General features: G+C 42.9%; 1 protein-coding gene across 2 annotated transcripts in view; it reads left to right on the forward strand.

The window, feature by feature from the left end:
* Positions 1-486: 486 nt before the first annotated feature.
* Positions 487-15,450, forward strand: part of RTN4IP1 (reticulon 4 interacting protein 1) — a 118,666-nt gene continuing 103,702 nt past the window's right edge. Inside the window, exons 1-4 of one of the 2 annotated variants that reach the window (XM_060030162.1) lie at positions 487-825; positions 8,540-8,584; positions 8,702-8,871; positions 11,345-11,428. The gene's annotated coding sequence lies outside the window, so the exon portion shown is untranslated. The remainder of the gene's footprint in view (positions 826-8,539; positions 8,585-8,701; positions 8,872-11,344; positions 11,429-15,450) is intronic. The other variant, XM_060030160.1, reaches the window with a different exon arrangement.

Here is a 15,450-nt window from a genome sequence, read left to right on the forward strand (position 1 = left end):
GTTGTCTCTTTGGTAATTGAAAATAATTCATTATAAACACTGTGATGCACATATGTGTAAATTAACTCTAATTTTCACTCTGGGAGTTACGGATAGCACGTGAAGGAAACTAATAAGGAAATCACCATCCAGAAGTGGTTATGTAAGCATTCTAAATATTGTTATAAAATTCTATTCCAGAGGATATGTCAACTAGCCTAGGTGGTGTAAAAAAGACTTTTTCATTGGCTAAATGAAGAGTGTTCAAGCTTTGAGGTTTGATAGAAGACTGATAGGTCCCGCCCACCTTACATGGAAAAAGTGTACCTTTCCAGCAAGCCCACGAGCCTTACACGTTGGGGCAGTGCTCCAGGTCCAGAAATCCATCTGACCCTGCCTCCTTCCACTGCCTGGGGGGCTCTGCTGCCTGATTTCTCCAGAAGCCCAGCTGAGCAGCTGTCAGAATATTGGGATGTCTGCTCCTTCTCATTAAGGTGAGTGTTAGTATCTGAGTGTGTGGCCTTGACCAAGATTAAAGGAAGGATACGATGATGGGTTTTGTGCCTGTTTGCTAACGAAGATTTTTTTAAGTACATTTAAATATTTATCCCTTCATGTGTAAAGCAATTTTTATTTTATTTTTTTTTTGCGGTACACGGGCCTCTCACTGTTGTGGCCTTTCCCGTTGTGGAGCACAGGCTCCGGACGCGCAGGCTCAGCGGCCATGGCTCACGGGCCCAGCCGCTCCGCGGCATGTGGGATCTTCCCGGACCGGGGCATGAACCTGTGTCCCCTGCATCGGCAGGCGGACTCTCAACCACTGCGCCACCAGGGAAGCGTTGTAAAGTAAGTTAAAAAAAAATTGAGATAGAATTGACATTATATTAGTTTTCAGGTGTGCAACATAGTGATTTGGTATTTGTATCTTAATGAAGGTTTGTATGTGTGGCAGAAACTGGCCTAAGAATGACTTTCACCATGATGACCTGCTTGGGGGTGAGATGGTGGGGGAAAGGGATACAGAGGCTCCACCCTCTTCTAACCCCAGGTACTAGCACTATTTACCACAGGGGTGTCATAATTACCAAATTGTCAAATGGCTTGGGTCAATTTGCAATCCACATCTTCAGCCGTGTTTTCCAATTGTTCTTGATGAAGGTAAGAAGTAAGTAGGTCCTAGTGACTAGTGGAGAAGAGCAGGAGGTTGTTCAAAATTTGTCCTTCGATCTAGGTAAGGATTCTGACACCCCAGGCTTCTTGGTGCCTTTCATTTCCCTCATCTGGGAATGTGGTGGACACAGAATGATGGGACTTGGGTTCTCCAAGCTAATAACTGCTATTTCAGAAAGAAGAGTTCTCTCAATGGTAAATGTTAAGTCAGCCTGGGGAGTTCAGGACAAAGGATCAAAATATTATTTTCAAATGTGATTTTTGGCATAGAGGGCGTTGGTACCTGAGACCAGGGTGGAGCTCCAGAAGGAAGATAATGAGATGAATCTTCAACTGTAGCATCATCACAGAAAATGTTCCACCAAGGCACAGCCCCCTGAGTAGAGTGGCTGAGGCATCCTCCTACACACATGGTTTGGGCTGATGAAGGGTGATTCACAGAAGACAAGTGATGACCCTTCAGGAGAGATCAGGTCTTCAAGGGCCAGATGTGGGAGGGCATCCTTAATTACAGACTCAGGAAGGTGGTGTCCATACAGACTGAGTGATACATTTTTACTGATCCAGATGCTTAGAAAACACAGAGTTATTATCTTTGCCATTATAGTATTGGGGGGTGGGCCTTCCCCCAAGCACACTCCCCAAAAGAGTCCAGGGCTGGTGTGTCCCAGCAATTCTCTTTTCCGGCCGGGTATGTGCATGGAGGGAGTGGTAGCTACAGGCCGCTTTTTCTCTTTTTCAGTTTGAAACATTTGGGGGCAGATGAGTTGGTATAAAACAAACATAATTACATGTTGACTTCAGAGATGGAAAATACCATGTATGCAAAATTACATAACCTGACAGGAAGGAAATTATTCACATTGACCTAATTTTATTTCTGATCTACCTACCATTGTTTAGATAAAAATGTTGGTGGTTGACCTTATAATTCAATACTTCTATCAGAAAACATTTTTTCAATGACAATATATTACAGAATGGAACATGCCTTGCCCCAATTACATACTTTATAAGTAACTGATAATTATGGACAGTGGGTGGCCACTTGGTAGAGAATTTAAAATCTTTTTAAAAAGAAAAACTATAGAATCAGCCATTTTTTGTCTTTAATTTCTTGGTCTTTTATTTTGATCATTTTTATTCACTTATCATTATTAATCACTGTTTTTTTTACCCTCTTGTTTTCATGCATTGACTCAACCTAGTTTATGTCTAAATTTCTGGTGAAATGCCACATTATTTCACAACAGCTTTCTGGTTCATTTTATTTTAGGTGCTAGGGAAGACACTGAAAAGTAGAGATCAAAGGAATCTTGGCAATCCTTCAATTCAATCCCCTCACTCCAAAGGTGAAGAAACCAGTGTCCAAAAAACTGACACAGCTTATCCAAGGTTGCACAGCTGGTTTGTGGCAAAGATGGATTTAGAACCTAAATCTCATGACTACTGGGCCAGGGCTCCTTCCCCCAAATGATACTGCTCCCAATTTGCCTGTCCATTCCATATTTTAAAATTCTGACTCTTCTCCTTTGAGTGAATTTAGACCTTTAAAAAATTTTTGTGTCAAGATGGAATTTTCCTCATCCGTACCTCTTGCCTTTTCTCTTTTCATACCTTCTGGGATCTTTGGGATAAATTAAAAGGAGATTTAAAAAAATTTTGCTACACCTAAAAAAGTCAGGGGAGGGAGATAGCCAACATAAGCAAGACTTGCTTGTCTTGTAAATGCTGCAGTTTGAAGAATCTGAAAGACACAAAGGTAGTTATTTATTTAAATTGAAGTACACTTGATTTACAATGTTGTGTTAATTTCTGCTATACAGCAAAGTGATTCAGCAATACATATATATACATTCTTTTTTTTAATGTTCTTTTCCATTATGGTTTATCATAGGATATTGAATATATTTCTCTGTGCTATATTCAACTATATTGAATATAGTTCTCTGTGCTAGGACCTTGTTGTTTATCTGTTCTATATATAAAAGCTTACAGCTGCTCACCCCAAGCTCCCACTCCATCCCTCCTCCAACCCCCTCTCCCTTGGCAACCACCAGTCTGTTCTCTATGTCTGTGATTCTGTTTCTGTTGAAAGAAACAAAGGTTTTTAAGATCAGCTAAGGCTCCCTGGTTGGAAACCAGGACACTTAGGTAGAATCTTGAGAACAGGCAGAGAATAATAACAGACCAAGGGGATGCTAGAGGTGCGGTTATGGAAGAGGAGCTAGAAAGAGAGAAGGGAATTGACTTCCCATCCATGGAGGACCCTGTGTGGATTGATAGGAGAGATTTGGAACCATCCTTTAGACTCCATATGATTGGGTGATTGGCTAATGGTGGGACTCTCTTTTTGGTAGTAGGTTCTATGTGTACAGTTATGAACCCAATTTAAGAGTTACCTTGAAAATTTAGGCATATTGGTAAGTTTGGGTTTTAATACTACTACTCTGTTATTTGGAACCCTGTACCACTGCAGCTAATCTGGGCTTTCCTAAAATAGCTCTTATTGTCGCTATGTCAAGCTGTCCCATAGGGCACTTGCTTAAGGAGGGTGCAGAGGACCATACAGGATGCATAACTAGAGTGATGCTTGGGGCACTTTTTTTTTTTTTTTTTTCTCAGTCCACCCTTACCTGCTGACTTCTAGACCATTTCACCTTCTATGAGCATAATGTAGTATAAAGGTTGTAGCCTTTGGCATTGAACAGATCCAAATTCTAATCTCTACTTATTAATTCCTAGTTGAGGACAAAGTTTCTTTAACTACCCAAATCTCAATTTTTTCATTTCTAAAATGACAGTATTGATATATACTCTGTAGGGTTGTTGTGAGAATTAAATAATATGGGTAACTGTATGGTCAGGCCACTCAGGATGGCTGTTCTCTTGCTCTTTATACATCCCCTGCTGGACCAGTCCCTGCTTCACCTATACCCTACCCACATGACTATCCAATCCTCTTAATCATAGGGCTTAATCATGACCTACCTATGCGCTTGCCCCCTGCCCCAGCCACTGGTTTTCCTATAAATGGTAGCCTCCTTCTCCCCTGAGTGGCGAAGGTTCCTGACTGCAGCCATACATGATAGAGTATTGCTCCAGGACTTTGCTTCAGACTTATAAGATTCCCTATTCAATAAATGGTTGATATCTCTATCTCTGGGCTCTTTCTTGGGTCTTGCAGCTGGGCAATTACATGGCTTGCAGGCCTGCGGGGTGCAACGTAACAGTAACACACTGAGACAGTGCTTGGCACACAATTGTTGATGAATGGTGACTTTTATTTTTCTGGCACTACTGAGGAGAGGAGGGAGGGAGATGAATGTCCAGGGGGAAAGGGGCAGGAATTTCTTTATCCTTTGAAAGGGGGAAGGTTGGGAGATGGTAGGGATGCCTGGTAGGAATAATGAGTTGGCAAGAAGAAGGATGGATGGAGAGAGGAAAAGCAGGATAAGAAAAAAGAAGGATAGGGTGGAGAAAACAGACAAGAGCCCCAGAAGGAAGGGCAAAAAATGTCCATGAGCAGGTACAGAAGGTGTTTTCATAGCCCTTTTCTACTGAAAGTGTCCTTGGACTGGCAGCATTGACCTCACCCAGGAATTTGTTAGAAATGCAGAGTTTCGGGCCCCTCCCCAGACCTTCTGAATCAGAGTTCACATTTTAACAAGGTCTCAGGTGATTCCTGTGTCCACTAATCTGTTGATGTTGTTTTCCTCTGCTGGGGGTTAAACAGATTCAAATCAACAGGAAGGCGCCTGGGGCTTTGTGTGATCTCTGAATTTACCAGGAAGCTGTCCCAATTAAACAGGTGGGGTCCAAGATCCAGGATGTGTCACTCCCCTTGGCACTCTGATCTGGACAGAGGTGCCCCAAGCCAGAGTCAGGCTGGAGGCGCTGAGGGATTCTTAGAACTTGTCATCTGGATCCAAAGTAACAGGCGTGGAGGAACTAAGGCGTGGTTAACATTCTTTCTCTATGGAGGGTTAGGACTGTCCTTTAGACATGTCTGGTCACCCAGGGAGGCACCCTGCCCGACATGCATGCTGCCACATGTCCCTTCAGCTCCTGCTGCCCTTTCTTGCCCCTGAATAATGGAAGCATTTTTGTCTGTGCCCTGCATGGAGGGTCTTCATCACAGGTGCATGGGAAAGAATACTAGACTCATGCCCTCGGGCAACCACTTCCCTGTTCCCTGACATATAATAAAACCTTAATATTGTGATGTGAGATGCCCAGAGTTTCCCAGTGCAGTGGGGACTGGAACTGTGGCCTCTGGAGACTGTTCTACTGGATTGTACCCCTAAGTCAGCAGCCAGGCAGGTGGTGAAAATGAGAGAAGTTGCTGGATATAAAAAAAAAAGAAAGTGTTGGGTCTAGGGTCAACAGGAGAGCACTTGACGCGTCAAAACAGTGGTGACCTCCACTCAGACCTGCCAGCTGTCAGGGCCAGAGTGGCCAGATGATCTTTTTTTTTTTTTAAACCTGTTTTTTAAATTAATTTATGGCTGTGTTGGGTCTTTGCTGCTGCTCACGGGCTTTCTCTAGTTGTGGCGAGCAGGGGCTGCTCTTTGTTGCAGTGCACAGGCTTCTCATTGCGGTGGCTTCTCTTGTTGCGGAGCACGGGCTCTAGGCGTGCAGGCCTCAGTAGTTGTGGCACGTGGGTTCAGTAGTTGTGGCACGCAGGCTCAGCAGCCGCAGCTCGCGGGCTCTAGAGTGCAGGCTCAGTAGCTGTGGTGCACATGCCCAGTTGCTCCACAGCACATGGGATCTTCCCAGACCAGGGCTCGAACCCGTGTCCCCTGCATTGGCAGGCGGATTCCCAAACACTGCGCCACCAGGGAAGTCCCCCGGATGATCTTTATTCCAAGAAAAGCTAGGAGTCCAGACTTTCATGTTAAATTTTCTGATTTTAAAGGCTGACAGTGAATTCATTTTTAAAACCCTGTTGCTCATACAAAACACATTTGAGGGCTGGACGCAGCCACAAGCTGCCAGTGTGTGATGTCCTTCCTGAGTCTCGTAAGAGAGGAGAATTGAAATTTTCACCAGACTGGAAACAGGCAAACGAGACAAAGTCTCTTGCATTGCTGTTTGCCCCAGTGTGGTAGGCCCTGGCGATGCCTACCTGATGAGGATGAAGATGCTGATTACCTTTCCAGATGGACACAGTTTGAATGAAATATGGCTGTCACACCCTCTTCACTGCAACTAAACCAAAAATACAAAACATTCAATAAGTCACGTATAATGGGATGAGGAGAGCCTATCATAATTAGTTGATTAATCATTGTCAGCCTCTTGTTTGGAGTATTGATTGCATCCAAGCTAGAATTCCTTTGAGGCTGTCACCTGAAGGACACTGTGACCACAGAGGTCCACCTCAAGTTACTGCCTTTTGCAAAGTGATAATGGGGTGCACAGCCAGGTGTAATTTAAGCACATCTTCCTACAGGCAGTGGGGTGTTATGGCTGCACTGCTGTAGCTGTATTGCTTTCAGCTTTCATGGGAATCTTTATTGAAACAGAAACCTAATTCCATTTAGGTTAATAACGTGCCCACTCAATCTTCCTTTCCAGAACTAGCCTGATCCTTAAACTTTCTGAGGTGAGACTGGCAGTGATTCCTCATTGCAGGTAGATATCTCATCAGATAAAGCAGGGTTAGGAAAGGCTTACATTTTTACTCTGAGTCATTTTGATTTTTTTTTTTCTTTCACGGTGAAAGTGCAGTAACTCTCTCTCATCTCTGAATGCATTGGTGCTAAAATCATGGTGTAGGACACAGGAGTTGGCATGTGTCTCCCAGATGGACCAATCCGAAGTTCAAGGGTGGGATGAGCTTGTATTCAGGTTTCAAACCAGGACTATAGCTATTCATTCCAACTCTGCTTTTTTAATCAGGGCCGCCCTTGTGTGATGAATGGCTATGAAAATAAATTATGGTGGCTGAAGGGGAGTCTGGGAATATAACAACCGAGATGCAACTTTCATCTTTCCTACTCCCAAACCCCCAATTTCTTCCTCTCTGGAACCAGATAAGCTGCTAACTCCTGTGGGTGGCTGGGTATGAGTGAGGCCTTGGGCTTTGGCGGGTTCCAAGTAGAGAGAATTGTGAGGTTTCTGCTTCTCCCAGTGGGTGGGCAGGTGCCTAGAGAATGATGTCAAAGGCCAGGAGTGGGAGCAGCAAACCCTGGAAAGATTGGGCTGTTGGGGATAAAGTCAACACAGGCCCAGTGTGTCTGTGCTGGTCTTCCCACCCCAAGAGGCGAAGAAGGAACTGAATGGGGACTGGGTCCTCTACCCTGTAGCTGGGCCAGTGTGAGAAGTCTGGAGGGAAGGGTTTCCTGCAGCTTCTGTAAGTCAGCCCGTGGGGACAGAGATTGCTTCTGCCATCTGTGGGATTCTCATCACTTGGGGCTCATAAACCCCCATGTCCTAAGACGTGAAGAGCTCACACAGAAAAATACCATGCCATCTAAAAGGGGCCAGCAGCCAGAGAGAAAAAGCAAAATACATTCCCAGCAAGATGAAGCTGTGAGAGGCATGTCTGAGTGGGGGAGGGACAGGGATATGAGCTTCCATGACAAAATAGCAACTGCTGGTGGGTGGAAAGAGAGGGAGAAAAAAATAAAATTCCAAAAGTCTAAGGGAGGAAAATGGAAAGTAAAATGATTCTAAACCTCTCATCTTATTGGAGTGATGGGGAATCAGAAGAGAGCGGAAGCATCTCTGTGGGGAAATGATGCAAATTGGTGAGGAAAATAATATCTTGTTCTCAGAAAAAAAAATATATAATTTTTTTAAAAATCTGTATAAGAAGGAGTTAGGCTCCCAGGTCACCTCTCTTGCCTCACCCAGGATGAGTGGCCCTCCAACGCCTCCTGGCCAAAGACTCTCCTAGAGGCTGAACCAGAGGGATTCTGGACTAAAGGCCACCAGGCACACCGAGGCAAGGAAACCACACTGAAAATGGGGACGAGGTGGAAGATGAGTTACAGAAAGGTGGGATCCCTGGGCCCTGGTCTTCTTCTGTGCCGCACCTCTCAGACACTAGTAGCCATGCTTATCCCTCTCAGAAGGGAACTGGAGGTTTCCCCTTGGAGGACCTGACCAGCTCCAGGGAGAAGACCTAAAGATATTGATAGTTAGAAACACTCAATGAAACGGTGCTGCAGGGAAGCCCACCAGTCAACAGATTCCACCCACACACTGAACTCCTACACTGCCATCTAGTACAGCATTCTTTTTTTAAAAAATTGAAGTATAATTGATTTATAACGTTTCAGGTGTACAGCAAAGTGATTCAGTTATACACACACACACACACACACACACACACACACATATACATATTATATATTCTTTTTCAGATTCTTTTCCATTATAGGTTATTGATATTCAAGATATTGAATACAGTTCCTTGTGCTGTACTGTAAGTACTTATTGTTTATTTTATATACAGTAGAGTATATCTGTTAATCCTCAATTTTTAATTTATCCCTCCTCCGCTTTCCCCTTTGGTAACCATGTTTGTTTTTTATGTCTGTAGTACATCACTCTTAAATATGAGCAAATAATCAAGGATCACCGGATACGTAAGAAAAATCTAACATGGAAGGCAGAGACCAGAAAGAAAGATAAAAAAATTTGGAAAAAAGGAACAAGTATAGGCAACAGAAGAAAACTTAAAAAGTCCTCAGTATCACCTGGAGAGAAAAGGTATTGTATTCAAGAAACAAAAGAAGCAATTAAAAAGTAACATTTAGAGAACAATTTATATATATATATATTTATTGAAGTCAAGTTGATTTACAATGTTGTGCTAATTTCTGTTGTACTGAAAAGTGGTTCAGTTATACATATATATACATTCTTTTTTTTTTTTTTTTCTCTTGCGGTACACGGGCCTCTCACTGCTGTGGCCTCTCCCGTTGCGGAGCACAGGCTCCGGACGCGCAGGCTCAGTGGCCATGGCTCACGGGCCCAGCCGCTCCACGGCATGTGGGATCTTCCCGGACCAGGGCATGAACCCATGTCCCCTGCATCAGCAGGCGGACTCTCAACCACTGCACCACCAGGGAAGCCCCTATACATTCTTTTTTTAAATATTCTTTTCCATTATGGTTTATCATAGGATACGGAATATACCTCTCTGAGCTATACAGTAGGACCTTGTTGTTTATCCATTCCATATATAATAGTTTACATCTACTAACCCCAATCTCCCACTCCATCCTTCCCCCAAACCCCTCGTGCTTGGCAACCAGAAGTCTGTTCTAATATATATATATATATATATTTTAGAGATATATTTTTAATTGGAGATTAAAAATAGAATAGCAGAAAGGAAAAATTCAAGAGAATAATTAGATGAAGTATTGTCAATTTTAGCAAACAGAAATACAGGACTCTCAGTTTAATCTGAATTTCAGAAAACAACAAATTTTTTTAGTATAAATATGTCCCAGGCAATACTTCATTTGTCTGAAATTAATATTTACCTAAGTATCCTATATTTTATTTAGTAACCCTAGTTCCAAGACAAATTTGATGAAATCTCCAAGAAAATATAACCAGAGAGAGAGAGAGACATAATAAAATTCAAAGATCATTTGAGGAAGTCCAGTATTTGAATGATAAGGAGTTCTAGAAAAAGAGAACAGAGAAAACAGACACAAAAAATTATCAAGGAAGTTTCCCAGAACTGATTGAGAGAGTCTACCCAGAGCCAAGCACAAGGATAAAAAAATCTCTGACAAAACACATCATTATGGGACTTCCATTTTGGTACAGTGGTTAAGAATCCACCTACCAATGCAGGGGACACAGGTTCGAGCCCTGGTCCGGGAGGATCCCACATGCCTCAGAGCAACTAAACCCATGCGCCACAACTACTGAGCCTGCGCTCTAGAGCCCACAAGCCACAACTATGGAGCCCATGTGCCTAGAGCCCATGCTCCACAACAAAGAGAAGCCACCGCAATGAGAAGCCCATGCACTGCAAGGAAGAGTAGCCCCCGCTTGCCGCAACTAGAGAAAGCCCGCTCTCAGCAACGAAGACCCAATGCAGCCAAAAATAAAATAAATAAATTAATTTAATTTAATTTAAAAAAATCATTATGAAGTTGCATAGCACTAAGGACAAAACAGTGAAAGATCAAGCCACATACAGAGGATTAGGAATGAGAACGGCAAAAATTTTCTACAGAAAACAAGGGAGAAATGCCTTCTGAATTCTCAGAGAAAATTTATTTCTGGTCTAGAATTCTATACCCCAGCTAAACAGACCATCAGATCTGAAGGCAGAATAAAAAATTTTTTCTGGAAGCTTTCGAAAAACTTAACTTATATGTACCCTTCCTCAGAAAGCTATTGGAGGATGTGCTCCCTCACGATGTGAGAGTTAACCAAGAAAGAAGATAAGGACCATAGGAGAGAGAGTCAGGCAATCCCTAAAATGATAAAAGATGGAGATTTTAGGAAGATAACTGAATAGATATATATATATTCTTTTTCAGATTCTTTTCCATTATAGGTTATTACAAGATATTGAATATAGTTCCCTGTGCTACAGAGTAGGTCCTTGTTGTGTATCTATTTTATATATAATAGTCTGTACCTGCTAATCCCAAACTCCTAATTTATCCCTCCCCCTCCCCTTTTCCCCTTTGGTAACCATAAATTTTTTCTATGTCTGCAAGTCTATTTTTGTTTTGTAAATAAGTTCATTTGTATCATTTTTTTTAGATTCCACATATAAGTGATATCATATTATATTTGTCTTTCTCTGTCTGACTTACTTCACTTAGTATAATAATCTCTAGGTCTGTCCATGTTGCTGCAAATGGCATTATGTCATTCTTTTTTATGGCTGAATACTATTCCATTGTAAATATATACACCACATCTTTGTTATATATTCATCTGTTGATGGACATTTTGGTCCTAAAAATATTTTAAAATAAAATTTAGCAGACATTCCTAATAAGGTAAATTAGAAACAGAAGAAAAATGATAAAATTTATAAAAATGATAAAACATACTAAAGACTACAAACAATAAGAACAAATATTATCCTAAATGGCAAAAGGAGAATGGTAGGAGATTTGGTCTTGAGAGGTAGCAACTCCTACATCATAAAGAACTTTTTTGTGCCTGTGAAATTAAGAATGTTAAGCTATTTCTTTCCTAGAGTCCCCAAAATGTGAAGGACCACCTGTATTAGAAGCACTTGTTTTAGGGCCCCAGGAATCTACATTTCAAACAAGAGACCCAGGTAAGTCTGTTTTGGATTACCTTTTTTTTTAATACTACTTTTTTTTTTGCTTTTAAAAAAAGTTTTATTGAGATATTTTACGTAGCATAGAATTTACCCATTTTAAGTGTACAATACAATGAATTTTAGTATATTTACAAAGTTATACAATCATCTACCAGAATCTAATTTTAGAACAACTCCATTACTCTAAAAAGAAGTTTGTGCCCATCTAGTCACTCCCTATTCCCACCTCTAGCCCTAGGCAGCTACTAATCTTCTTTCTTTCCTTCTCTATATATTTTCCTTTTAGGATATTTCACATAAGTAGAATCATACAATAGGTGTTATTTTGTGTCTGGTTTCTTTCACTGAGCACACTTTTGAGGTTTTGGATTAACTTTGAGAACTGCTACTTAGGACAACAGAAGTTACCAGAGGGTTCAAACTGAGGAGCAACAAAATGGGATTTTCAAAGACCTCCTTCCTCTTCTCCCCGCAGCGCACCCATCCCCACGTGGAGGACCAGTAGGGCTGTTACTCTAACTACACCACTTCCTATGGAAAAGTTGGGTCATGTTGCCATTCAATGCCAGAAAAGTTAGTGGAAGTGGCCTTGGTTCCTGGAGCATCAGGTTTCATCTCATTCACAGTAAACAGCAAGATAACATCTTCCTGGGACAGGGAGAGAAATAAATGCTGAGTCGTGTCTGAAAATCTGAGCTGGTCTATCTTGGTTTTGAAAGTTTTGTTTTTTTTTTAAATTCCATAATAACAAAACTTAAAATAGCTCTCAGAGGTGGTCAGTGTCATTTTTGCAAGTGCTGGCGGAGGTAATCAGGGCAGAGGGAATCCTCCAAGTGGGTCTCAGAGCCCAGCTGCAGCTGTTTTCATTCAGAATTCGGTGACATAGGAAAAGCAGATGTACCATCTCTAGAGATCTGGGGAGCAACCATCCTAGAGGCCACAGGGCATCTCAGGAAACTTAAACAGCAACAATGGAAACAAACCTTCTTTCTGATCAGTTGGTTCAACCAAGGGGACTTAGTGAAGCCTTTTCCAGCCCTGGGAGACATTTTGAACAGAAACTCTAGGCAGTGGTTCTGAAACTTAGCCTATGTCAGAATGACCTGGAGGGCTTGATAAACACTGCTCGCTGAGCACCGTCCCAGAGTTTCTGATTCAGTAGATCTGGGTGCAGCTTGAGATGTGGCATTTCTAGCAAGTTCCCACGTGTTACCGAGACTTCAGGAATGACTGCCCCGTAGTAGGCAAACGCAATCTGCTCAGCAACATTTTTTTGCTGGGCAATGGCTTTATGCCCCTACTGAAAGGGAAAACTAGGGATGCCAATGGGAGGCATGTTGGGGTCACACTCAGAGGTCTGCAGAGTTGTAATAAAACACTCCTCTCGAGGCCAAGGAACAGACTTGGACCTACTTGGACCTATGTACCTTTTTACAACAATCAAACCACAAATATCTGATCAGTGACTATCATAACTATAGCTCCCATTTATTGAGCACTATCTGGATGCCAGGCACTCCACAGACATTTAATCTTCACAGCAGCCCTGTGGCTCGGTGCACACTGACCCTACCAGGCATATCCCACCCCAGGACCTTGGCACTGGTGGGTCCCTTGGTCTGAAATGTGCTTCCCTCACACAGCTCTCTCCCACTGTCCTTTCGGGTCTTTGTACAAACACCGTCTTGTCAGAGAGGGCTTCCCTGGTCACCCCTGCTAGAATCTCACCCCCCCACCCCTGCCCCCAAACTTCCATTCCCCACCTTCACAGCCTTATTTTCTCTTCTGAGCACTTATCACTAGTGTTCTATATATTTGGCCTGCTTTGTTTATTTTCTGCTTCCCTCATTAGTACGTAGGCACCAGGGCAGGGATGGTGTCATTGTTGTTTCTCTAGGGCCTAGAACTGTCTGGTACACAGTTCACAGTCCATACTTACTGGTAAAATGAACAAATGAAACCTTCAGACCGCTAAGCCTTACTTTGCAGGGACATGCAGAATTTGGTAACATGATGATTAGAGCCTGTCAACTAAAAAGCCTTCACATCTGGCATTATTTCACTGGTGCTGTTTAAATGCGAGGGAGGAAAATAAGTAGAAATTAGAACAAAGAGAGGATGGAAATCGGGGGTTCGGGGTGGGAGCAGGCTGGGCTGAGTAGTTGCCCCTCAAGTCGCCTGCCAAGGGTGGCTCTCAGTGGGTGGGTATGTCCCCGGGGCTCCTACTGGGGGCAGAAAACAGCTGCTGCAGTCGGCAAGCATGGAACACCCTGGCCAGCCTAGTTGCTGGAAAGCAGGATTGGTTTCTGAAATGACAAAGAAGGGTTAGTTGAAAAGAGTAGCTTTCACATATCCAGGCCAGCTGACACTGGAGGGGACCAGAGCTAGGTTTTCACCCAGAAGTGGCAGCTGGCACAGCAGCATGATGGCAGGAAAGACGCAGGGTCAGAGAGAGGCCGGCCGTGAGCCAGCAACCGTACCCTTGAGGCATAAGGAAGAATCGAGACCTATGATTTTGCTGCGCAAACAGACTCTGATTGGAAACACTCTCTGATGGCGTCCGTGCCACTTGGAAAATATGAAACATTTCCTTTCTTGGCACCTGTTTCTAAAGGACAGGCTGCAGTGTTGACTGCTTTGTAACAATATATATATTCAGTTCCTTAATGAACTCCAGGCCAGCGAGCCGTTTCTCCTGTGTGAACATGATACAAAAAGAAAGAAAGTGGCTGAACAGTTGAGTTCCCGGCGCTGTGCACACCGGCAGGTGCTCAGGTCACACTGCACAGCACAGCACCCCAGGGAAAAAAGAGGAAAAAAATATATAAAATAACGTGAAAGCCAAGAAAAACAGACTTCACACACAGTGATCAACTGACCAACAGCTAGATTCATTTCGATTTAATTCCACAGTCACGGTAGAAATCAACTCAGGGTGGAAAGTCCTTTTCTAAATAAAATCCAAAGTGTGATAGTGATGATCGGGTCCCCAGTGTTAAAGGTCCTTGAATTGTCGAGGAGGTAATTTGGCAAATCTTACTTCCTGAGTCCATCAAGAGAACACAGACGACCTACTGTGGACTGCAGAGTAGAGACTGCCCGGGTCCCAGCGTGATAAAGGGCAATGCTGCGATGTGGTAAGCTGAGGGAGGAGCTACGAGGCTAAGGGCTTGGTCTGGGGGAGCGCAACTGTTGATAGAGGTTGTTTACTAAAGGACGCCCAGGTCAAACATGCAGGGAACACATCAGGTGAAATAAGTAAATGGGTCTCTTTACTGTATTCTTCCATAGGCTAAGGTGCCCTGGGAATCTACGAGAAGATCCCAGTATAGAGTGTTTCTCAAATAGTTGACCCTAGAAACCTTTTTTCAAAAAACCTACATTAGAAAATAAAACTGCTCTAAGCCTAGGTATCCCTCTGCACCTGGGCTTGGGAAGAAGGCTGTGGGCTAAGTGTGCAGTTTCTAAGCAGATTCTACCAGATTGGTAGGGAAGGACTTGTTACCACTGCGTTAGTGAGTTCTTGAAAGGGCTATTAAACTTCCTCAAGCCTCTACACCTGACTGTGATAAACAGTGACCTGGAGAGGATGCCTCCCTGCAGGTGGGAGAACTCAAGCTAGGCCTTTCCTGGATACGCTCTCACCAGGCAAAGCTTCAAACCATGCCATGGGAGTCGAATCTTTTTCTTTCTTTTCAAGTGCTGTTTGCAACTTACCAAATTGATTTTATCAATCTCTAAAGGGTTGCAATTTTAAAAATACCAAATTCAATCTAAACTTAAGCATGTTAAAAGTCTTAGACCTCTTCCTCCAAAGAATTCCATGCTAATTACCTCCTGGGGTAGAATAGGCAGGGGAGGCCTTAGGGCTGGGTTTTTCCTTCAGGAAAAGTAGTACCAAATACCTTTGTGAAATAAAAGATCTTGACTAGGCCCTGCTTTTGGAAAAGAACAGGGAAAACTGTGGTTAAAACTGTTATTAAAATGAGGCTTTCACATTTTAAGTGTGATTCGGT

Source organism: Delphinus delphis, chromosome 14, assembly GCF_949987515.2.
Source record: "Delphinus delphis chromosome 14, mDelDel1.2, whole genome shotgun sequence".
NCBI lineage: Eukaryota > Metazoa > Chordata > Mammalia > Artiodactyla > Delphinidae > Delphinus > Delphinus delphis.